The sequence below is a fragment of the Schistocerca serialis genome, chromosome 6 (assembly GCF_023864345.2).
Source record: "Schistocerca serialis cubense isolate TAMUIC-IGC-003099 chromosome 6, iqSchSeri2.2, whole genome shotgun sequence".
Lineage (NCBI taxonomy): Eukaryota > Metazoa > Arthropoda > Insecta > Orthoptera > Acrididae > Schistocerca > Schistocerca serialis.
In genome coordinates, this window is record NC_064643.1 from 163,091,647 (window position 1) to 163,116,580 (window position 24,934).

Here is a 24,934-nt window from a genome sequence, read left to right on the forward strand (position 1 = left end):
CTTTGTCTTTGCCATTTCCCATTTCGTCATTACTATACAGACTCTGACAGATGATAGTGACAGTTGGCTGCGCATGCTCTTCCTGACGCCATCATTTCCTCTCTGATGGAATCTGTGCACCCCACTGGGTTGTGTCTACTGTACATCTCATGTTCAAATGTCAGAATGTTTGCTAAATGGTTGTGCTGTGTGCTTCTGAGGCAGGTCGTGGGTACCAGCCTGGTATTCACCTAGTTGGGTGTGAGAAACCGCCTAAAAACCGCATCCAGTCTGGCAGGCACAGCGACATTCGGTCGGTAATCCGCCAGGGCGCCTCCCCGAATTCCAGAACCGGCGCGTCAATACGCTTGGCTGTCCGGAGAGATTAAGAACGAGTACAGATTAACAAAAAACAGCCTTCTCGCAGAAGTTTAAGGTGTACGCTGCATAAACTATAAAGCATTATTGCAATACTGCAAAATGGTGATTGTGTTTACACATCGGCGCCAAAACTGCATCTCAGGAACCATCCTATTTAAGCGAACATAGTAAATATAGTAACAAAGTGCACGAGCAAGCAATGATCCGAGGTAACTTCAAAAACTAATTTACACATGTAATCTTCCCCCCATAGTTTGTTTCTCTATTAAATTCAGCCCAGTTTTGCCTCTAACTCTATAAAATCTCGTATTACTAAAACTATGTCCCGACGAACAGTTCTCCAACTTAAATCTGTATGCTAACCTTTGACTAAACAGAACCTCATTTGAACTGAACTGTAACTGATCTTAATGTAACTTGTTTTTATATTAAATGCGCAACTAAAGTAAAACAATTATCTGGCCCTATTCAAAATTTCCTCTTACCTCGCACCTTGACAACATTGCTGCAGATTTCTCGAAAGCACAGCTGCAAACTACGAGGAGACAGTGGCTGCGCTAGATTTCTGTTTCTAAGTGAAATTTCCAAACTATACTCAAAGTGTTTCATACCACATGATACAATGTGGTAATGCGTAATGATAAACAGTGGGGTGGGGAGAGTAACTATTCATATGAAAAGATACTCCAAGGCAACGAAGTATATATTCAAAAAGACAGCGTGAAACTTCGCGTGATCTTCAGATATAACTATAGGTCTGAAGTACACTATGCTTAACAAAGTTATCAATGATTTAAAGAGGGTATAATGTTAACAAAAGATTTCTATAAAAATCAAATAGCTTAATCACTTAATATGTTAGTGCATGACTGAGGGACGTGGGGTGGTCTTGCTCTCAACTCTGAGGAAGTTAACTAGCTGACAATCACTATTCTACAAATTAGTTGCGCAGTGCTGCAGTTTTACCTAACTTCTTCTATTCAAAAAATAATAAAACTATTCAAATTTTATATTCTCGTCTTTTCATCCTTGCTTTCCTTTACAATCAATCTTTCTTCATCTAACAAATACAGTCACAAGTCAAAGCAACACTATTACATACGTCCATCACCTACCACACTTCAACTTATCAGACTGCTCAGAGGCAGAGACTGTGCCACGACAAAATCAAAGATTGCTAACAGTAACGTCACTTGGTGTCTCTCTGACGAGCAAATCGATAACATACACAAACCAAAATGACGTGACCACCTTATACACATTATTGTGGCAGGATAAGAAACTATTGTTGAATACTGCTTTACACTTCAAAGTGACACAGATACACGACACTATTTTTCATCGCAGTCACCAAGTCTCTTAAACAATGTTCGGAAAACGCTCTACCAATCGTTCAGTCGCTCGACAACAGAAATCCGCTCCTCGGTCACGGAGTCATTCGAGAACTGCTTTGTGTGCGTCCCTATCGTTGGAAAATCGGCGATTGCTGCAGTTCCGTGTCTGGATTGGACATTGCTGTCCGAGGTCGATGCCGCCGACCTTCCATCCCGATTCGCATTATACATCTCTGTGCGGCCTGGGTCAAATCGTTGGCACCATATCACTACGGTTCGACGCGACATTGCAGTTTTTTCCAGACACTGTTACAATTTCACGGTGAAGCTGTGTGCAATTTGGACGTTTTAGCCATACCAATTGCGTTGTTCTGCGTCCTTCATCTTTAGAGTGGGTTTCCGGATCCCGCGCGACTTCACTCCCACACAGTGGTGCACCTGTTAACCGTACTGCAACAGAATTGTGTCTGTATGAAGCCCAGAACACGTACCCTCTTCTGCCACTGCGCCGCTCCTGTGGCACAAATGGTCCTAGCGTGGGACAACGTGTGTGACTTGCTGTTTGAAGTTCCTTCGTAATAGCTTTTGTTAATGATAAAAGCAGATTTCATACTGGAATTTTGCCAAAGACCGCATCGTAAATTGCCTACGGTTCTTAGAACTGGAACAAGAGGAAAAGCGTCGTCCAAACATTTCAAAAAAAATTCAATTTACCTGCTCGAGAAAATATATCCTTGCAAAAAGTCAAGCAATATTTGCAAGGCAGTAAATAGCGCCTTTTTACTTTAGCCTTTGTATCTTACTTAATTTAAAAGTGCCAAATAATGCCGAAGCTTATTTTTCTCACCCAACAGAGCTAATTTCTTTCACGGTTGAAACAATTTTCATTAAGGAAAGTTTACCTGTTAACGTTCTTATTTATGCGCAGCGTAAGTTTTTTCTGCGTGAAACGTATATACTGATGTGTCGACAGAAGTGCCGACACAGTGTGGTTTGAGGAGACCGAAATGCTCGCTATAAGCTCACGCAGGATGGCGAGAGGTCTGAAACAGGATACGTAATGAATGCTATAAAGAAAAGTACGTAGCTTCTGGAATACTTAACTTTAATCCATCATTTGTATACATCGTTCTTGATGAGACATGCTTCATACGATAACTATCAATTGCTATGGCGCCTTGCTAGGTCGTAGCCATTGACTCAGCTGAAGGCTATTCTATTTTCTCTGCAAATAAACGAGGCTTCGTCAGTGTTGCATCGCTAGCTAAGTCGTCCGTACAACTGGGGCGAGTGCTAGTAAGTCTCTCGAGACCTGCCGTGTGGTGGCGCTCGGTCTGCGATCACTGACAGTGGCGACACGCGGGTCCGACATGTACTAATGGACCGCGGCCGATTTAAAGCTACCACCTAGCAAGTGTGGTGTCTGGCGGTGACACCACATATACCTTTTTGTTTTCCGATATCTCTACCTAGACATTTTGCAACTTATCTTAGTCATCATTCACTGGATTCAGGATTAGGCCAGCATTCAAAGCAACTGAACTTTGAACAATATTGCGAATAGCTTCACACTCAAGACATGTAGTACATATTTTATCTCAATAAATTATTGTTAATTGTACTAATCTGTATTGCTACATGTTTATTTTGGTTGCCTACAGCTATTTGGCCCTGTGACAAGGCTGTGTAGTTGCTGTGAGCAAGCAAGCTACATCATATAATACATTAATACTTGTTCCATAGGTCATGAATGCGACATTTCGTAAAGATGTAGAACATGTCAGTTTAACATAAGGTTTCTTAATTATCTTTTTTTTACAACTATTACTTCGTATCCAAAAATTCATCTACTGAATAGAAGGAGCTGTCATTCAGAATTCTTTTAATTTGTTTTTAAATGCCAGTTGGCTTTTTGTCAGACTTTTAATGTTATTTGATAAATAACCAAAGACTTTTGTGGCAGCATAATTCACCACGTTCTGGCCAAAGTAAGATTTAACCCAGAATAGTGAAGATCATCCTTTCTTCTAGTGTTGTAGCTACACTTTTTGCTATCATTTTTGAACTGGAATGAGCCATTAATAAAAAAATCAAAAGTGAATATACGTATTGTGAAGGCACTGTGAAACAGTGAATATCCGTAGTTCCTTAAATAAATGACTGCAAGGTGATCTTGGGTGGGCTCCAGCTGTTGTTCTGATTACACACTTTTGTGCAATGAATAATTTCCCTATAAATGATGAATTACCCCAAAGTATGATGTCATATGAAAGCAGTGAACGAAAACAGATTAGTAGGCTAATTTACTGATATGTTTATCACCAAATTTTGCACAAACCCTAATTGCACAAGTACCTGACTTCAAATGTTTCAGCTCATCATCAATGTGTTTCTTGCAACTCAATTTCTCATCAGTGCACATACCCAGAAATTTTGAATATTCTGCCTTAGACACAGACTTCCGTTAAAAATATGTATTTATCAATGGTGTTATGCCATTTACTGTGCAGAACTCTGTATACTGTGTTTTCTCAAAATTTAGTTCATTTTCAGAGAACTACTTAATAATTTCCTGAAAGACACTGTTTCCAATTTCCTCAGTTAATTCTTGTTTGTTGGGTGTGATTACTACGCATATATCATCAGCAAAAAGGACTAACTTTGCATCTTCATGAATATTGAGTGGCAAGTCATAAATATAGATATTAAGAATAATAAGGGACCCAAATTGACCCTTGTGTGACATCACTCTTGACACCTTCCCAGTCAGAGGATTCTGCTGATTTTTGCAGACTATGTGCACTGATAATTTCAGTCTTCTGTACTCTTCCATTTAGAGATGAATTAAACCATTCATACCACAATACCTAAGCTTATCTAGAAGCTTTTCATCAATCACACAGTCAAAAGCCTTTGAGAGGTCACACAAATGCAAACAGTGATGTTCGGTTACTCAGAATATTTAATATTTGATCAGTGAAAACATGTATAGAATTTTCTGTTGAAAACCCTTTCTGAAAACAAAATTGACATCTTGTTAGTACTTCATTTTTACAAATTTGTGAAGCTACTCTTGAATACACTACTTTTTAAGAATATTGGATAAAGCTGTGAGAAGTGAGATTGGGCAGTAGTTGTTAGCATCAGAACTATCCCCTTTTTATGCAATGGTTTAACAATAGCGTATTTCAATCTATCTGGAAACAGGCCCTGTTTCAATGAGTTACTACATATGTGGCTAACATTCCTACATATCTGTTGGGAACAAGCTTTTAGTACTCTGTTGGAAATGCTATCAATTCAATGTGAGGTTTTAATTCTGAATGAATTTATTTGGTTGATTGAATTTCAGTTTTATCAAATTGCATAGGTATTCCCCTCCCATATACAGCCTTGTATTTTCTGATTAACACTGGATCCTATTTTATCTACAACACTTAAAAAAAATTATTAAAAATATTTTCTGCTTCAGACGTTTGGTAGCAAACTTTGATAGAAATACAGTATTTGTGTGCTCTCTGTTGCCCTGTTTCCCTTTTAACAATATACCAAATTGTTTGAAGTTTATTATCAGAGGTGATAATTTCAGACATAATGCATATACTTCTGAGCTTAACTTTTGTTAATACAGTACAGTAGATTTTGTAATGCTTGACTGCCTCTGGATCATTGCTCCTTTTAGCTATAAGATACATCTCCCTTCCCTGTTTACAAGATATTTTTATCCTTTTAGTAAGCCATGGCTTTTACGGCTTCTTGCAATTACGTATCACTGTTTTTTTAGGGAAAATGAAATATACTCATAAAGGTATCATGAAATATCTTACATTTTAAATTAGCGTCAGGTGCCCTGTACACTTCATACCAGTCTAACTACTGCAAGCTTTCCCTAAAATTTTCAGTTGTTAAATCGTTAATTGAATGCACTGTTTTTGAGGAGTGTTCTGCATTGTTGTATGGAGCTATGTCATATACTGTAACTAGCTGTGTATCATGATCAGAAAGACTATTATTAACAGAAGATTTTATCTGATGAAATTGTTTCTTTCTGTCTGACAGGTAGCAGAATACAAGTTTTCACAAACAGCTGAAAATTTCCCGATGGGTTCCTATATACAGCATACAATTATAAAAGTACCATTATTGAGTTTAAGCTCACAGGCACTCCCTTCTACGTGCTGCTCTACACAAAATTTTTTAGTTTCTATATTTTTCACACTGTACAAATTTTAATATACATGGTAACTCATACTCTCTTCATTGCAGCTCTACTTACAAGTGCTGAAAGCATATAGCCACCTACATTTACCTTTGTGATATCTGTGACTATATGATGTTCAGACAGGCATAGTACATCTATTCCACCCTTAGTTTCTAAATCTTCCAAACAAACAAGAAGCTCATCTGCTTTGTTTTTTAATCCACTAATACCCTGATGCAATATACTAACTTTATTTTCACTGTATCTGAATCTTATGATATACTAACGTTATTTTTCAATGTACTTTTATGAGAATCTTGTGATTTTAACATCTCTATACCTGCCTGTCTGAACTTCTCATGAAGCTTAATTTCATTCCATATTGAATCATTAGACAGTGATCTTAGTCTAAAGAAGAGGTACTTCCATGAGTTTCAACGCTTCCCCTTAAACATTTATCTATCATTTCAGCCAATCAACCCTTCCCTTTCTTTATTGAGATGCAGGACATGCCTTGTGGTATCACACCTACCAATAGTATCTACAGGAACCAAACCCATGCCTGACAAAGTGCCACCAAAAGCAGCTCATCTAAGTCCATATTTGCCCTCCTAACAGGTCTGATCATACTGCGTGAAAGCAGGAACCTAGCTAACATTTGTATGGTATAACAGCTTCCTTCCTGTCGTAATTTTATTTTGACGTCAAGTATATCTCGCGAATGCAATACATCTCACCGTCAGATCTGTCCTGTGGCTCCAATAAGAAACATTAAGTTTCAAGAACAGACGTGAGGTTTTCCTGGCTTGACGTTAAGGCAGCATTGCCGGTACTGTCGGATTTAACAACAATAGTTCTCCTACCACTGGCTGCAGCTTATTTGTCGGAATCATCATTTTCAACACAGGTGGTTATTAACGCTCAATATCGCGAAAATCTTCAGAAGAAAGAGAATGCCATGAGACCAGTGGTGACATGTTAAATCACACTTCGAGCTGTTGTGTCAGAATAGGCAGTCACATACATATTATTGAAGGTAAATTTCTCTTTCTCTATGGCACAGTAAAATATCCTTTGTTATACTCACAGGGTATGAAATAAATTAACACTGGAAAATTTAATTTTTTGTCTCCTTTTTTTCGTTTCCATTGTTGGAATTTTCAGCCGCTATCTTAATCATAGTTAAACAATATATTTAACTGTATCAAGAATTTTTTCTCAGATATCAGAATCTGTTCGATCACGATTTCATTAGAAAAATACGCTTAGAAATTAGTATATCAGTAATTCGTAGACGCTGTTGTTGGTACTAATTACGTTACAATAGTGAGTGGATGTCGACCAGGAAGGGGTCATTTGAAAAGCCCTGCTGTATAGGTGATACAATGTATAGCAAAATTGCGCGCTTGGGACAATAAGCGGTGTTGGGGGAGCCCTGGTTTATAGCACGGTAAAGATCTTTCGTGCGGGTCTGACGGCAGAGAAAACGTTGATTGCATTCCACCCAGTGAGTTCCACCGTGGGAATGTTGACTAAGCCAGTACTGTGGGACTGATCGACACTTGATCATTCTAATAAATTAACAAAAGCCGAAGCCTAAGATAACATATGTACAGTAGAATATATAACAGCGATTTTGACATTCTGCCACGACAGAGAGAGAATATCACAGAAGGAGAATGTCAGCCGAATCCTCCCCATTCGTCCCGAGACATGGAGAACAGCACTGACGCTCACAACATTCTGCTCAGCCCACTCCAGGAATCAAAAATTCAGAGCCTCTGAAAAAAATTGATTTTCGTATAATATAAAATTCGCGCAAGCTTTCTTGATAATGGTCAATTTGTTGAATGATTTACCTGTACTCGTATTTTTTTAAAAAAGTTAGTTACAGTTGTAATAAACAAATCCCATATTATCACAACAAAGAACTGTATTTTCTACAGACCCTAAGAGTCACAGACGCCGCGACTTTCACATTTGATTGTTTCTCTTTGGATAGGAAAATAAACGACAATCGCCGAAGGAAAGATGTTACAAAATGCGGACATACAATAGCATGAAGAACGTTCCGAAAAAGTAAAATTTGTTAACATTTGACACAAATTTAAGTCTTAGGAAATTTTTCCTGTATGTGTCAGTCTGGAGTGCATCCTCATACGTGGATTAGAAGCAACTGAGACAAGAAGAGAAAAGAAACTTTTGAAATGTGGTGCTACAGAAGTATGCCTAAAATTACACTACTGGCCATTAAAATTGCTACACCAAGAAGAAATGCAGATGATAAACGGGTATTCATTGGACAAATATATTATGCTAGAACTGACATGTGATTGCATTTTCACGCAATTTGGGTGCATAGATCCTGAGAAATCAGTACCCAGAACCACCACCTCTGGCCGTAATAACAGCCTTGATACGCCTGGACATTGAGTCAAACAGAGCTAGCAGAATATGGAATCGGTGGGTTCAGAAGGGTAATACGGAACGCCGTGCTGGATCCCAACAGCCTCGTATCACTAGCAGTCGAGATGACAGGCATCTTAATCGCATGGCTGTAACCGATTGTGCAGCCACATCTCGATCCCTGAGTCAACAGATGCAGCTTCAACACGATACCACAGTTCATCAAGAGTAGTGACTGGCGTATTGTGACGAGCCAGTTGCTCGGCTATCATTGACCAGACGTTTTCAGTTGGTGAGAGATCTGGAGAATGTGCTGGCCAGGGCAGAAGTTGAACATTTTCTGTATCCAGAAAAGCCCGTACAGGACCTGCAACATGCGGTCGTGCATTATCCCGCTGAAATGTAGGGTTTCGCAGGGATCGAATGAAGGGTAGAGCCACGGTCGTAACACATCTGAAATGTAACGTCCACTGCTCAAAATGCCGTCAATCCGAGGTGACCGAGACGTGTAACCAATGGCAACCCATACCATCACGCCGGGTGATACGACAGTATGGCGATGACGAATACACGCTTCCAATGTGCGATAATCGCGATGTGGCAAACACGGATGCGACCATCACGATGCTGTAAACAGAACCTGGATTCATTCGAAAAAATGACGTTTTGCCATTCGTGCACTCAGGTTTGTCATTGAGTAGGCCTACACCATCGCAGGCGCTCCTGTCTGTGATGCAACGTTAAGGGTAACCGCAGCCATGGTCTCCGAGCTGATAGTCCATGCTGCTGCAAACGTCGTCGAACTGTTCGTGCAGACGGTTGTTGTCTTGCAAACGTCCCGATCTGTTGACTCAGGGATCGAGACGTGGCTGCACGATCCGTTACAGTCATGCGAATAAGATGCCTGTCATCTCGACTGCTAGTGATACGAGGCCGTTGGGATCCAGCACGGCATTCCGTATTACCCTCCTGAACCCACCGATTCCATATTCTGCTAACAGTCATTTGATCTCGACCAACGCGAGCAGCAATGTCGCGATACGATAAACCGCAATCGTGATAGGCTACAATCCGACCTTTATCAAAGTCGGAAACGTGATGGTAGGCATTTCTCGTCCTTACACGAGGCAACAACGTTTCACCAGGCAACGCCGGTCAACTTCTGTTTGTGTATGAGAAATCGGTTGGAAACTTTCCTCATGTCAGCACGTTGTACGTGTCGCCACCGGCGCCAACCTTGTGTGAATGCACTCAAAAGCTTATCTTTTTCATATCACAGCATCTTCTTCCTGTCGCTTATATTTCGCGTCTGTAGCACGTCATCTTCGTGGTGTAGCAATTTTAATGGCCAGTCGTGTATTTCATGTCGTTCAGTAATTGTCGTCACCCTGTATGTTGTAAGTCACTTGACACTAATCAACCTGAGGCGCCAAGGAATCGTTAATTCCATGATGAAGGTATATGTAGGGAATAAGGCCTTGACTTCGGTAAGCAGGTTGAAATGGATGTAGAGTTGTTTAGAGATAGGGTTTCCAGATTGGCTTTAGCCGTGCCTGTCATGCCTTTTATGGTTGTGTCCGGCCAAATATTTACAAGTTCGGCATGTCCGGTTTCTTTAAGCTTTTTAGCAATGAAGTAAAGAGCGCATAACCAAGGTCCGTTCGAAGCTAACGACGTTAAGCGCGAGGTAAAAGTGTAAGGGTGAATAACGAGATATACCATAAGGATAAACAGAGATACCAACCAATACTCTTGTTATGTCTGTGTGCTATTATCTTATTCTTTGGCCGAATGAGCCTAACACACTATAACGGAGGTGACAATAGTCACGGGACACTGACATGCACATGCACAGATGGCGATAGTATCGCGTATACGAGGTATACAAGGGCAGTGCATTGTTGTTGTTGTTGTGGTCTTCAGTCCTGAGACTGGTTTGATGCAGCTCTCCATGCTACTCTATCCTGTGCAAGCTTCTTCATCTCCCAGTACCTACTGCAACCTACATCCTTCTGAATCTGCTTAGTGTATTCATCTCTTGGTCTCCCTCTACGATTTTTACCCTCCACGCTGCCCTCTAATGCTAAATTTGTGATCCCTTGATGCCTCAAAACATGTCCTACCAACCGATCCCTTCTTCTAGTCAAGTTGTGCCACGAACTTCTCTTCTCCGCAATCCTATTCAATACCTCCTCATTAGTTACGTGATCTACCCACCTTATCTTCAGCATTCTTCTGTAGCACCACATTTCGAAGGCTTCTATTCTCTTCTTGTCCAAACTAGTTATCGTCCATGTTTCACTTCCATACATGGCTACACTCCATACAAATACTTTCAGAAACGACTTCCTGATACTTAAATCTATACTCGATGTTAACAAATTTCTCTTCTTCAGAAACGATTTCTTTGCCATTGCCAGTCTACATTTTATATCCTCTCTACTTCGACCATCATCAGTTATTTTACTCCCCAAATAGCAAAACTCCTTTACTACTTTAAGTGTCTCATTTCCTAATCTAATTCCCTCAGCATCACCCGATTTAATTTGACTACATTCCATTATCCTCGTTTTGCTTTTGTTGATGTTCATCTTATATCCGCCTTTCAAGACACTGTCCATTCTGTTCAGCTGCTCTTCTAGTTTCTTTGCTGTGTCTGACAGAATTACAATGTCATCGGCGAACCTCAAAGTTTTTATTTCTTCTCCATGGATTTTAATACCTACTCCGAATTTTTCTTTTGTTTCCTTCACTGCTTGCTCAATACACAGATTGAATAACATCGGGGGAGACTACAACCCTGTCTCACTCCCTTCCCAACCACTGGTTCCCTTTCATGTCCCTCAAGTGTTATTACTGCCATCTGGTTTCTGTACAAATTGTAAATAGCCTTTCGCTCCCTGTATTTTACCCCTGCCACCTTCAGAATTTGAAAGTGCATTGGCGGAGCTATTATTTGTACTCAGGTCATTCATGTGAAAAGATCTGCGACGTGAATATGGCCGCACGACGGGAACTAACAGACTCTGAATGCGGAATGGTAGCTGGAGCTAGAAGCGTGGGACGCTCCATTTCGGAAATCGTTAAGGAATTCAATATTCCGCGGTCCACAGTGTAAAGAGTGTGCCGCTAATACCAAATTTCAGGCATTCTCTCGCCACGGACAACACAGTAGCCGACGACCTTCACTTGACGACTTGAAAGCAGCGGCGTTTGCGCAAAGTTGTCAGTGCCAACACACAAGTAACACTGCCTGGAATAACCACAGAAGTCAATGTGGGACGTACGACGAACGTGTCAGTCAGAACAGTGCGGCGCGGCGCAATTTGACGTTAATGAGACATGGCAGCAGACGATCGACGCGAGTGCCTTTGCTAACAGCAGCGCCTCTGCTGGAATCGTGACCATATTGGTTGTACCCTAGACTACAGGAAAAACCGTGTTTAGGGACCCTAGTACGGAAATACCGTGTCAGAAGCTACAAGAAAAATCGTTCTGAGTCCTCTGAGATTTGACGTTGAAAAGTGGTGAAAGGTGGATACACTGAGTCACAGCGCCAGAGATTGCGCCAAAGATTATTATTCCGCCGCCTCCACTGGGCAGTAGTAGTTCGGAGGATGTTGGGGGGGGGGGGGGGGGGGGGGGACGGACAGTTGTTGTTCTGTTGGGCGAGATGGTGTAATGTATAGATGGCAGAAGTTGCAATTGTCAGAATATGTTTGAGAAAGGAGATGGCCTTTTGATTTATGACGCTGGTGTAATGGAATATTTTCGTCAATATATAATGAGGTAAAAAGGTATAACAGTTTTCTTTAACGACAATCCTTCTTGCTCACAGGTACAGTCAACAAAGCATCTGGCTTGTGTTCATTTATTAGACTTGTAATTCTGGTTTCTATGTGCAATTATAGTATTTCTGGTTTTTCATTTAGTTCATTGCAAATGGTGTTTAAAATATTTTGTCGTATTGAGAAAGAACCGAGCCAGATACATGTACGTTGAGTCACACTACCACACACAGAACAGTTACATTTGTGCTTTATTGTTTCGTAGCTTTTATAGTTGCAGGGGACTTAATTAATCAATTGTGTTAGTGGAAATTCCTTGTCATTCTTTATTTTTATTTTATGCAGTCAGATTACGTGCTAATACTACTCAGGGCCAACCGGTTACGGGACTTCGTAACCCCCCCCCCCCCCCCAAAAAAAAACATGGGGGCTTAATTATGAAGAAAGGACTAATATTGCCGGCCGAAGTGGCCGTGCGGTTAAAGGCGATGCAGTCTGGAACCGCAAGACCGCTACGGTCGCAGGTTCGAATCCTGCCTCGGGCATGGATGTTTGTGATGTCCTTAGGTTAGTTAGGTTTAACTAGTTCTAAGTTCTAGGGGACTGATGACCTCAGCAGTTGAGTCCCATAGTGCTCAGAGCCATTTGAACCATTTGAAAGGACTAATATTAATGAATAAATGCAATAATTTTAGTAGCTGTGTGACCGGTTACGAAGTCTCAAATATATTTTGACAATTGCAACTTCTTTCATCATTACACCAACCGAACAGCGTCTACTCTCTCGCCAACAGAACAACAACAACTGCCCTCGACATCCTCTGAATTACTACTGCCCAGTGGAGACGGCGGAAGAGTAATCTTCGGCGCAATCTGTGGCGCCGTGACTCAGTGTAGCCACCTTTCAACGTCTTCTATTGCAAGCCCTCTGCTTTCCATATTTTGGTAGGAGGTAGTATGGACCAAAACAAGAAAAAATTGTTTATTAAACGTGGACTCTGAAACGCGTGCCTTAAGAGGTATGAACACTTGTTCAGTTGACAAGATGCGCCTCACGGTAGCGACAATGAACAAGTACTCACAGTGTCTAAGGTATGCACTTTCGTGCCCGTGTTTACTGGACTTTTAGTCTTGTTTTGATCCATGCTACGTCCTCCCAAAATATGGAAAGCGAAGAGCCTACAGTAGAATATGTCCTCTGCCACAGGTATCAGAACCAGTTTTGCCTGTAACTTCCGAGTCGGTCGTTTCCGGACCAACATTCCTTACCTCAAAATGATACATTTACACTTCATTATCCATGAAAATTTGCAACATCACTACGGATCACACTGTAAGTATAACTAAATGACCTAGGTTGTAGAAATCTTTTCGTTTTCTTTCGCTGAAAAATGGATAGTTGTTTTTTTTTTTTAAATGAAGATCTTTTACTTTATTTGCACATAAGATTCCCCCCCATGAACCATGGACCTTGCCGTTGGTGGGGAGGCTTGCGTGCCTCAGCGATACAGATGGCCGTACCGTAGGTGCAACCACAACGGAGGGGTATCTGTTGAGAGGCCAGACAAACGTGTGGTTCCTGAAGAGGGGCAGCAGCCTTTTCAGTAGTTGCAAGGGCAACAGTCTGGATGATTGACTGATCTGGCCTTGTAACAATAACCAAAACGGCCTTGCTGTGCTGGTGCTGCGAACGGCTGAAAGCAAGGGGAAACTACAGCCGTAATTTTTCCCGAGGGCATGCAGCTTTACTGTATGATTAAATGATAATGGCGACCTCTTGGGTAAAATATTCCGGAGGTAAAATAGTCCCCCATTCGGATCTCCGGGCGGGGACTACTCAAGAGGATGTCGTTATCAGGAGAAAGAAAACTGGCGTTCTACGAATCGGAGAGTGGAATGTCAGATCCCTTAATCGGGCAGGTAGGTTAGAAAATTTAAAAAGGGAAATGGATAGGTTGAAGTTAGATATAGTGGGAATTAGTGAAGTTCGGTGGCAGGAGGAACAAGACTTCTGGTCAGGTGACTACAGGGTTATAAACACAAAATCAAATAGGGGTAATGCAGGAGTAGGTTTAATAATGAATAGGAAAATAGGAATGCGGGTAAGCTACTACAAACAACATAGTGAACACATTATTGTGGCCAAGATAGATACGAAGCCCACACCTACTACAGTAGTACAAGTTTATATGCCAACTAGCTCTGCAGATGACGAAGAAATTGGAGAAATGTATGATGAAATAAAAGAAATTATTCAGATTGTGAAGGGAGACGAAAACTTAATAGTCATGGGTGACTGGAATTCGAGTGTAGGAAAAGGGAGAGAAGGAAACATAGTAGGTGAATATGGATTGGGGGACAGAAATGAAAGAGGAAGCCGCCTGGTAGAATTTTCCACAGAGCACAACATAATAATAACTAACACTTGGTTTAAGAATCATGAAAGAAGGTTGTATACATGGAAGAACCCTGGAGATACTAAAAGGTATCAGATAGATTATATAATGGTAAGACAGAGATTTAGGAACCAGGTTTTAAATTGTAAGACATTTCCAGGGGCAGATGTGGACTCTGACCACAATCTATTGGTTATGACCTGTAGATTAAAACTGAAGAAACTGCAAAAAGGTGGGAATTTAAGGAGATGAGACCTGGATAAACTGACTAAACCAAAGGTTGTACAGAGTTTCAGGGAGAGCATAAGGTAACAAATGGCAGGAATGGGGGAAAGAAATACAGTAGAAGAAGAATGGGTAGCTTTGAGGGATGAAGTAATGAAGGCAGCAGAGGATCAAGTAGGTAAAAAGACGAGGGCTAGTAGAAATCCTTGGGTAACAGAAGAAATATTGAATTTAATTGATGAAGGGAGAAAATATAAAAATGCAGTAAGTGAAACAGACAAAAACGAATACAAACGTCGCAAAAATGAGATCGACAGGAAGTGCAAAATGGCTAAGCAGGGATGGCTAGAGGACAAATGTAAGGATGTAGAGGCCTATCTCACTAGGGGTAAGATAGATACTGCCTACAGGAAAATTAAAGAGACCTTTGGAGAGAAGAGAACCACTTGTATGAATATCAAGAGCTCAGATGGAAACCCAGTTCTAAGCAAAGAGGGGCAAGCAGAAAGGTGGAAGGAGTATATAGAGAGTCTATACAAGGGCGATGTACTTGAGGTCAATATTATGGAAATGGAAGAGGATGTAGATGAAGATGAAATGGGAGATACGATACTGCGTGAAGAGTTTGACAGAGCACTGAAAGACCTGAGTCGAAACAAGGCCCCCGGAGTAGACAATATTCCATTGGAACTACTGACGGCTGTGGGAGAGCCAGTCCTGACAAAACTCTACCATCTGGTGAGCAAGATGTATGAAACAGGCGAAATACCCTCAGACTTCAAGAAGAATATAATAATTCCAATCCCAAAGAAAGCAGGTGTTGACAGATGTGAAAATTACCGAACTATCAGCTTAATAAGTCACAGCTGCAAAATACTAACACGAATTCTTTACAGACGAATGGAAAAACTAGTAGAAGCCAACCTCGGGGAAGATCAGTTTGGATTCCGTAGAAACACTGGAACACGTGAGGCAATACTGACCTTACGACTTATCTTAGAAGAAAGATTAAGGAAAGGCAAACCTACGTTTCTAGCATTTGTAGACTTAGAGAAAGCTTTTGACAATGTTGACTGGAATACTCTCTTTCAAATTCTGAAGGTGGCAGGGGTAAAATACAGGGAGCGAAAGGCTATTTACAATTTGTACAGAAACCAGATGGCAGTTATAAGAGTCGAGGGACATGAAAGGGAAGCAGTGGTTGGGAAGGGAGTAAGACAGGGTTGTAGCCTCTCCCCAATGTTGTTCAATCTGTATATTGAGCAAGCAGTAAAGGAAACAAAAGAAAAATTCGGGGTAGGTATTAAAATTCATGGAGAAGAAATAAAAACTTTGAGGTTCGCCGATGACATTGTAATTCTGTCAGAGACAGCAAAGGACTTGGAAGAGCAGTTGAATGGAATGGACAGTGTCTTGAAAGGAGGATATAAGATGAACATCAACAAAAGCAAAACAAGGATAATGGAATGTAGTCTAATTAAGTCGGGTGATGCTGAGGGAATTAGATTAGGAAATGAGGCACTTAAAGTAGTAAAGGAGTTTTGCTATTTGGGGAGCAAAATAACTGATGATGGTCGAAGTAGAGAGGATAAAAAATGTAGGCTGGCAATGGCAAGGAAAGCGTTTCTGAAGAAGAGAAATTTGTTAACATCCAGTATTGATTTAAGTGTCAGGAAGTCATTTCTGAAAGTATTCGTATGGAGTGTAGCCATGTATGGAAGTGAAACATGGACGATAAATAGTTTGGACAAGAAGAGAATAGAAGCTTTCGAAATGTGGTGCTACAGAAGAATGCTGAAGATTAGATGGGTAGATCACATAACTAATGAGGAAGTATTGAATAGGATTGGGGAGAAGAGAAGTTTGTGGCACAACTTGACCAGAAGAAGGGATCGGTTGGTAGGACATGTTCTGAGGCATCAAGGGATCACCAATTTAGTATTGGAGGGCAGCGTGGAGGGTAAAAATCGTAGAGGGACACCAAGAGATGAATACACTAAGCAGATTCAGAAGGATGTAGGTTGCAGTAGGTACTGGGAGAAGAAAAAGCTTGCACAGGATAGAGTGGCATGGAGAGCTGCATCAAACCAGTCTCAGGACTGAAGACCACAACAACAACAACAACACATAAGATTATCTTAAGAATAATACTGAGCAATTAGTAATACTTAGTGTTATTTGCTATCATAATTACCCAATCATAAGGCTGTTTACTGATTTTTTTGTAGTTTAAGCACATTTAAGGTCAATCTCGAAAAAACTGACTGTAACTGATTATTAATAAACTATTAAAAATATCAAAGTGGCTGTTTCTATTTAAAAGCAGTTAGTCAGATATTTAGGGCAAAATTACCGGCTACATATCACGCCGAGTCCCGGTTTCCTACTTTTGGATCGGCAATCCGAATGTCATCGGATACTAGTTGCAGTAGTTATTCGGAGATGAACAGGCTTGCTCAGCTTAGAGTAGGGTGGACAGTTCCACGAAACCAGGCTTCAGGGTGAAGATCGCAACAGCAACAACATGTTAATTTCTACATGTTGGTGTCCACCAACCAGGGGCAGATTAATGAAGTTTTCCCGGTGGAGGCGGTTGCCTGGAAGATAAATGAGACCCAGGGGTCCTCTCCTTGGAGGTTAAGGGAAAAAACCTTCAAAAACTACTGTTTTAATCTGTTTTGATACTTAAAAAAAATCAAAGAATTGCTAATATGTATTTTATTTCAGACAAAAACCTTTTAAATTTCTTGAAATGTGTAGCATCCACAACTCCTTTTGTATAAGTTCTTTCATATAATTGTTAACACACAGCAACAACCTCATAAGCCTTTTATTAACACAGATTTGAAAAGCAAATTAAAAACAGATAAACTGAAATTAGAGTACAATAATTTTGGAACTGTAGTTCTTAATTTGTTGACAGTAATATTTTTGCCAGTTTAGTTCATAAATATAATTTCATAAATATAATTTTCAAAATTTAAGTAATGAAAATTATATTTGTAAAGCGTGCTGCTGTGGCAGATCGGTGAGTCCAGCTAATATTTGGCGCCCACAATTCGAACAGGAGGGGGAGGAGAAGTCACTGGTACAGGTACTACATTCTCTCGGACACACAAAGTTAGATGGCTTGTGGAATATTGTCATCCCTCTCTTTTAATCCACCCTTGCCAACAGCTGAAAGAGTGGTTTCAGCATTGTACAGAGGACATCACTGACATTCACCACTCCGAATCTGGTCGAAGTGAGCATCGGGTAATATAAGATTTACAACCAAGGAGTTCTCATTAACTTCAATTGAGTGCGTTAGCAAATTTGTTTCCGCCCTACCTCAGACAGTAAGACGAACTGTCAACCAGATACACAGATACACAAGTCGCACCCCACTTGCACATGTCGAAGTATCCGATTCAGAATTTTATTTTCATGCAATAAGACGAAATCAGCCTTATGTGATAGATAAAAGTATCTTTAGTCGAACAGCAATATGTGTGTAACGACATTGCCGCGCGGAGTGGCCGCGCGGTTTGAGGCGTCATGTCACGGACTGCGTGGCCCCTCCCGTCGGAGGTTCGAGTCCTCCCTCGGGCATGGCTGTGTGTGTTGTTATTAGTTTAAGTTAGTTTAAGTAGTGTGTAAATATAGGGACCGATGACCCAAGCAGTTTGGCCGCTTAGGAATTCACACACATTTGAACATTTTTTTGTAACGACATTGGAGACGCTTCAAAACCTAACCTGCAACATACGCAAGACAGTGGTACTCATTGGTAAACTAGAACGGTGGAATGAAACAACTGCGTCACTACGAACTTTAATGACGATTGCTGGAGCAGCTTATCGTATCTCTCGCCAGCCAGGCAAGTACAGACAATAGCGGTTCAAAGCCGGCAAATCGCTTGCCGAGCTTTGCCCTGGATGAGTCACAAAGCGACAGATACTGCTGACTAAGTGCGAAAGCGAACAAAGGAGGCGGCGTACCGTAACTCTGTTAGGCGAGTTAGATTCCCAATGCAAAGTGCAGTTAGCCGCCGCGCTCCTAGTTACGCCGTTGGAAGCGTTCCAACCGTTACTGTAATATCGACACTGGGCTTTGTTGTCAAAAGGAGGCTTTCCATCGAGTTGTCGCCGGCGTGACACAAGGGCCCCTTGTTGGTCAACTTTGCTTTTCGCTGTTTGCGTGTCTTGCCTTAGAGAAGAAAAGTTATTACATTACATTTCTTTTTGTTTCTTAGTGGGACACTTGCCCGTCGGTGTTATTAGAATATAAAAGGCACATATTATACTTGCTAAACTTGATACACTTATCTCACAATAAAAATTCCACTTAGTCTTACAGGGGTTGGGCAAAATTATGGAAACACCCCGAAAAATACATGCTCGAACATAAATGCAGAAGCTGGCCAAGTCTGAAGGTTGCGCCGTTGTATTTCACCACGAACGGTAGCCGTGCAGTGTTCCTAATACGGGGGGACAATTACTGAATTATATGAAAAAATGGTTTAAATGGCTCTGAGCACTATGGGACTTAACATCTGAGGTCATCAGTCCCCTAGAACTTAGAACTACTTGAACCTAACTAACCTAAGGACACCACACACATCCATGCCCGAGGCAGGATTCGAACCTGCTACCGTAGCGGTCGCGCGGTTCCAGACTGAAGCACATAGAACCGCTCGGCCACATCGGCCGGCAATTATATGAAAAAAAGCAACGTAAATTAGTTACAAACTACGTTGTGCACACACTTTATTCAACATGAAAACATCACTACACATATTCGGATGTAGGTTATAACATGTTCGATATGCCTGCCATCATTGGCAATGATATGGCGCAGACGAACAGCGAAATTCTGAATGACCCGCTGAAGTGTCGGAACATCGATGCTGTCGATAACCTCCGGAAAAGCTGTTTTCACACCCCTTGCCGCGTGACCGCTACGGTCGCAGGTTCGAATCCTGCCTCGGGCATGGATGTGTGTGCTGTCCTTAGGTTAGTTAGTTTTAAGTAGTTCTAAGTTCTAGGGGACTGATGACCACAGATGATAAGTCCCATAGTGCTCAGGGCCATTTGAACCATGTCAACACCCCTTGCCTTTAATATAGTCCCACGAAAAGGAGTCGCATGTGTTGAGGTCCGGAGAATATGGCGGCCAATCAAGGCCTATGCTAGTGGCCTCTGGGTATTCCAGAGCCAGAATGCGGTCCCCAAAGTGCTCCTCCAGGACGTCAAACTGTCTACTGCTTCGATGGGTTCGAACTCCGTTTTAGATGAACCACATCTTGTCGAAATCAGAGTCACTTTGGATAATGGGGATGAAATGTTCTTCCAAAACCTTCACGTACCCTTCGGCAGTCACCGTGCCATCAAGTAATACCGCACCGATTATGCCGTGACTGGACATTGCAAACGCACAGTCACCCGTTGAGGGTGAAGAGACTTCTCGATCGTGAAACGTGAATTCTCAGTTCCCCAAATGGGTCAATTTTGCTTATTGACGAACCTATCCAAATGAAAGTTGGCTTCGCCGCTAAATCAAACCGTACAGCCCATACTAATTGCCATCATGCTCCATGGCCATCCGTGCAGTTTGAACGTCCTAACCCAAACCGTTCAGAAGCTATGACAATTTTATTTCATGTCGTTCAATAATTGTCGTCACCCTGTATGTTGCAAGTGTCAGTCTTGGTCAGCATAGTATTCTGTGTAGCTGTGAGTGCATTATGTCGGAGCTCAGTCAAATCGAACGTGTACAAATTGCTGGTGGTCGTGTGGTGGGTGCTATCTTAGCCAAGGGAGCCAAAGTGTTTGGTGTTTCAAGATGCACTATGTCGGAGATTTACACCACAAACAGGGTCCGCCCCCGGTAGCTGAGTGGTCAGCGCGACATAATATGAGTTCTAAGGGCCCGGGTACGATTCCCGGCTGGGTGTTGTGTTGTCCTAATCATGATTATTTCAGCGCCATCGACGCCCAAGTCGCCGAAGTAGCGTCAAATCGAAAGATTTGCACCCGGCGAACGGTCTACCTGACGGGAGACTCTAGTCACATGACATTTACATTTACCACAATCAGGGGAAGCGGGTAAACATCATGCCCTAAGTCACAATGCGAGCAGAAGTGTGTCCTGAGCGATCGTGACGAGTGGTCATTGAATGCGACGAAAAATTGAGAGGACGACAGCTGCAAAAGTCGCTGGAGAACTAAATGTCGCACTGGCGAGCACTGTTGGCACCAAAACAGCACGAATGGAGCTCCATAGGCTGGGGATCATAGGGCGAACTGGAATTCCAGACCTAATCATCAGTGAGGAAAATGTCCGAGGCAGGAAAATGTGATACCGAAGCAAAATACCCTGACCATGGAGCAATGGAAGAAAGTTACTTGATCGGATGACTCTTGTCGCACGCTGTTTCAAACTTCTGGCCTAGTTTACGTCGCAGGAGTGAAACATGGCAAGGGTCTAGTGACCATCCTGGGCAGCATTATTTTATTATTTCATGGGCACCATGGTTATTTCGCAAGGGCAACAAACCGCCATGTGACTAGGGCCTCCCGTCGGGTAGACCGTTCGACGGTGTCTTTCGATTTGACGCCACTTCGGCGACTTGCGCGTCGATGGGGATGAAATGGTGGTGATTAGGACAACAGCCGGCCGGGGGTGGCCGAGCGGTTCTAGGCACTACAGTCTGGAACCGCGCGACCGCTACGGTCGCAGGTTCGAATCCTGCCTTGGGCATGGATGTGTGTGATGTCCTTAGGTTAGTTAGGTTTAAGTAGTTCTAAGTTCTAGGGGACTGATGACCTCAGTAGTTAAGTCCCATAGTGCTCAGAGCCATTTTTTAGGACAACACAACATCCACTCCCTGAGCAGAGAAAATCTCCGACCCAGCCGGGAATCGAACCCGGGCCCTTACGACTGACATTGTGTCGTGATGACCACTCAACTACCGAGGGCGGACGCAAGGGTAATTAGTGACAAGGAATATATCAGGTTTGCCACAGGTTCTGGAAATCAGGGAAATATCAGAGAAAAAATCTCATTTTTGTCTCAGTAGATGAAATGGTTGATTTGCTGATGTGTCATGCATCGTCGCTGTCTGGGTGCAGCTGAGTAAGTGCAATGCTTCCCTATTCCTCCACCCCTACTGCTTCTCCCCTCCCCTCAGCTTGCAGTCTGTGCTGCCACCACTTCTTGCCGCTAGCAACTGCGGACGAGAGGCAGGGAGTGTTTTATTTGGATCTGATTCTCAGAAACTGTAGCCGCAGCGACCGGAGACGGCGGTCGTGTGTGGATGAGATCAGAGATTTGTCGAACTCGTTCATTCCCGTGAACTACTTCATTCATTTTACTCTTTGGCGTGAAGCGTTCAAATGAAGTAGTTCGTTCATGAAGTACGGAAGCCTGGCGAAGTTGCCCAGTTCGCCGCTCAGCTGCGGCTACGCACGCTTCGCCTCGCTCGTACAATAAAGCTTCGTAATACTTCGTAATTTTCCCAACAGATGGCCGAACTATGCAGTAACGTGCACGCAACGTTTTACGCTCTTACAGCGTCTGAGTTAAATAGAGCATGGTCGAAGGGGACAAAGGGAAGATAAACAGAGAAGCCTGTCACATATAAAGAAGGTATTACATTTAATCTTGCTCGACATTTTCTCATGAAGCGCCCAAAAAAGTCTTTATCTGCCAAATGAAACATTATTTCTTGTATTCATGGACTGAAAACTAGGGCTAGCAACGAAATGCAGTCCAATTTTATGTTCCTTTAAAAATTTAATCCAAAATAGAATGAGAATGTTTACCACTGTCACAAAGTTTATATACGTACGTTAAGTAATTATTCAGAAGTTTTCCTGTAGATTTTATTTTTGTTGAGAATAATAACTCTCCATATTCAAAACGTAAACTGTCACCTGTATTCATTGGTACGATTTCAGGTAAAATCCCTCTTTCAGTGTTATTAACAAACCTTTTATTTTCATGTTGGCTGGGCGTGCTCACACAGCCAGCCTATTCGTTTGTATCCTTCGACCATAGATATTCTATGGTCGAAGTTTGTATCTTAAATATTCATTTGTCTGCAAGCGCTGCCAACGGTAAGCTACCCGTAGACGCGAAATTTAACTGCACAAATAGTCACGGGTAATGATGTCAGCACTGCAGGAAGCAACTGACGCTGCTTTCCCCTCGCCCCTCACCACCACAACCCCTCGTAAACCTATCGTTCCCCACAAACGCCGCGCGATTCGTCGACAGGCAGTAGAGGGAGGACTAAAGGGAAGGGAGGATGAGTGACGTAGCGTCGATGTAGTGGGAGAGGGAGAGGGGAAGAGAGTGAGTGAACTAGAAAAAAGTGTGAAGTGTGCTATCTGTGAAGAGTTTGAAGTACCAGTTCATTGAAATTGAGTGCTTAGTTCACACTTCACTGAAGTGAAGCGTTCATTTGAACGACTCATTCACGAGCTCCCCATCAGTAGATGAGATGTGTCTGAATGATTGTGTGAATGTGTGTCTGCTCTCGTTCTCTGACAAACACTATGGCAGAAAATTTAGTTGTGCTAGTGCGATTGTGTTTCCTACATACCTGTCTGCGGCTCAGCAATCGATTTACAATGAGTTGCTACCTACCCTCACTAGTATATGAACAAGTGATCCTGTTGCATGGCTTGATCACCGTGGTCTCATGTCATCAACATGCTGTTTGTGGCCCGTGAATAGTTGTCCACACGAGTGGATTTCCCTGATGGGCCAAAACCGGGGGCTGTTTCTGCAAGTACACTACTGGCTTTTCAGAGCATTCACACAAGGTTGGCGCCAGTGGCGACACCTACAACGTGCTGAGTTAAATTTCCAACCGATTTCTTATACACAGACAGCAGTTCACCGGCGTTGCCTGGTGAAACGTTGTTGTGATGCCTCGTGTAAGGAGGAGAAATGCGTACCATCACGTTTCCGACTTTGATAAAGGTCGGATTGTAGCCTATCGCGGTTGCGATTTATCGTATGGACGGTAATAAGGAACGCCGTGCTGGTTCCCAACGGCCTCGTATTACTAGCAGTCGAGATGACAGGCATCTTATCCGTATCCCTGAGTCAACAGATGGAGACGTTTGCAAGACAACCATCTGCACTAACACTTCGACGACGTTTGCAGCAGCATGGACTATCATCTCGGAGACGGTGGCTGCTGTTACCCATGACGCTGCATCACAGACAGGAGCACCTGCGATGGTGTACTCAGCGACGAAGCTCGGTGCACGAATGGCAAAAGGTTATTTTCTCGGATGAATCCAGTTTCTGTTTACAGCATCACGATGGTCGCATCCGTGTTTGGCGACATCGCGGTGAGCGCACACTGGAAGCGTGTATTCGTCATCGCCATACTGGCGTATCACCTGGCGTGATGGCATGGGTTGCCATTGGTTATACGTCTCGGTCACCTCTTGTTGGCATTGGCGGCACTTTGAACAGTGGACGTTACATTTCAGATGTGCTACGACCCGTGGCTCTTCCCCTCATTCGATCCCTACGAAACCCTACATTTCAGCAGGAGAATGCGCGACCGCATGTTGCAGGTCCTGTACGGCCCTTTCCGGATACGGAAAATGTTCGACTGCTGCCCTGGCCAGCACATTCTCCAGATCTCTCACCAACTGAAAACGTCGTCACAAAACGCCAGTCACTACTCTTGATGAACTGTGGTATCGTGTTGAAGCTGCATGGGCAGCTGTACCTGTACACGCCATCCAGGTTCTGTTTGACTCAATGCCCAGGCGTATCAAGGCCGTTATTACGGCCAGAGGTGGTTGTTCTGGGTACTGACTTCTCAGGATCTATGCACCCAAATTCCGTGAAAATGTAATCACGTTTCAGTTCTAGTATAATATATTTGTCCACTGAATACTCGTTTATCATCTGCATTTCTTCTTGGTGTAGAAATTTTAATGGCCAGTAGTGTATCTATAATGGATAGGGTCTGCCGGTCTGACACAACTCAATTTCCACTAATGTGGAGGCCCTCCCCGTAGGATGTAGTCTCACCGATCTCCCGACAGGCCGGGGGTATGCTTTGTGTGTCACGTAACGCAACGGATCTTCATGTTTTATCCATGGACCGAGGACTGCGGTGCTCCTCAGCAGGCCAGAGGCCATAGGCAATGGATTTCAGGAATTGCGGCTGTGTTGCGTTTTATAGACATTTCATTTGTTCTAGTACATTTT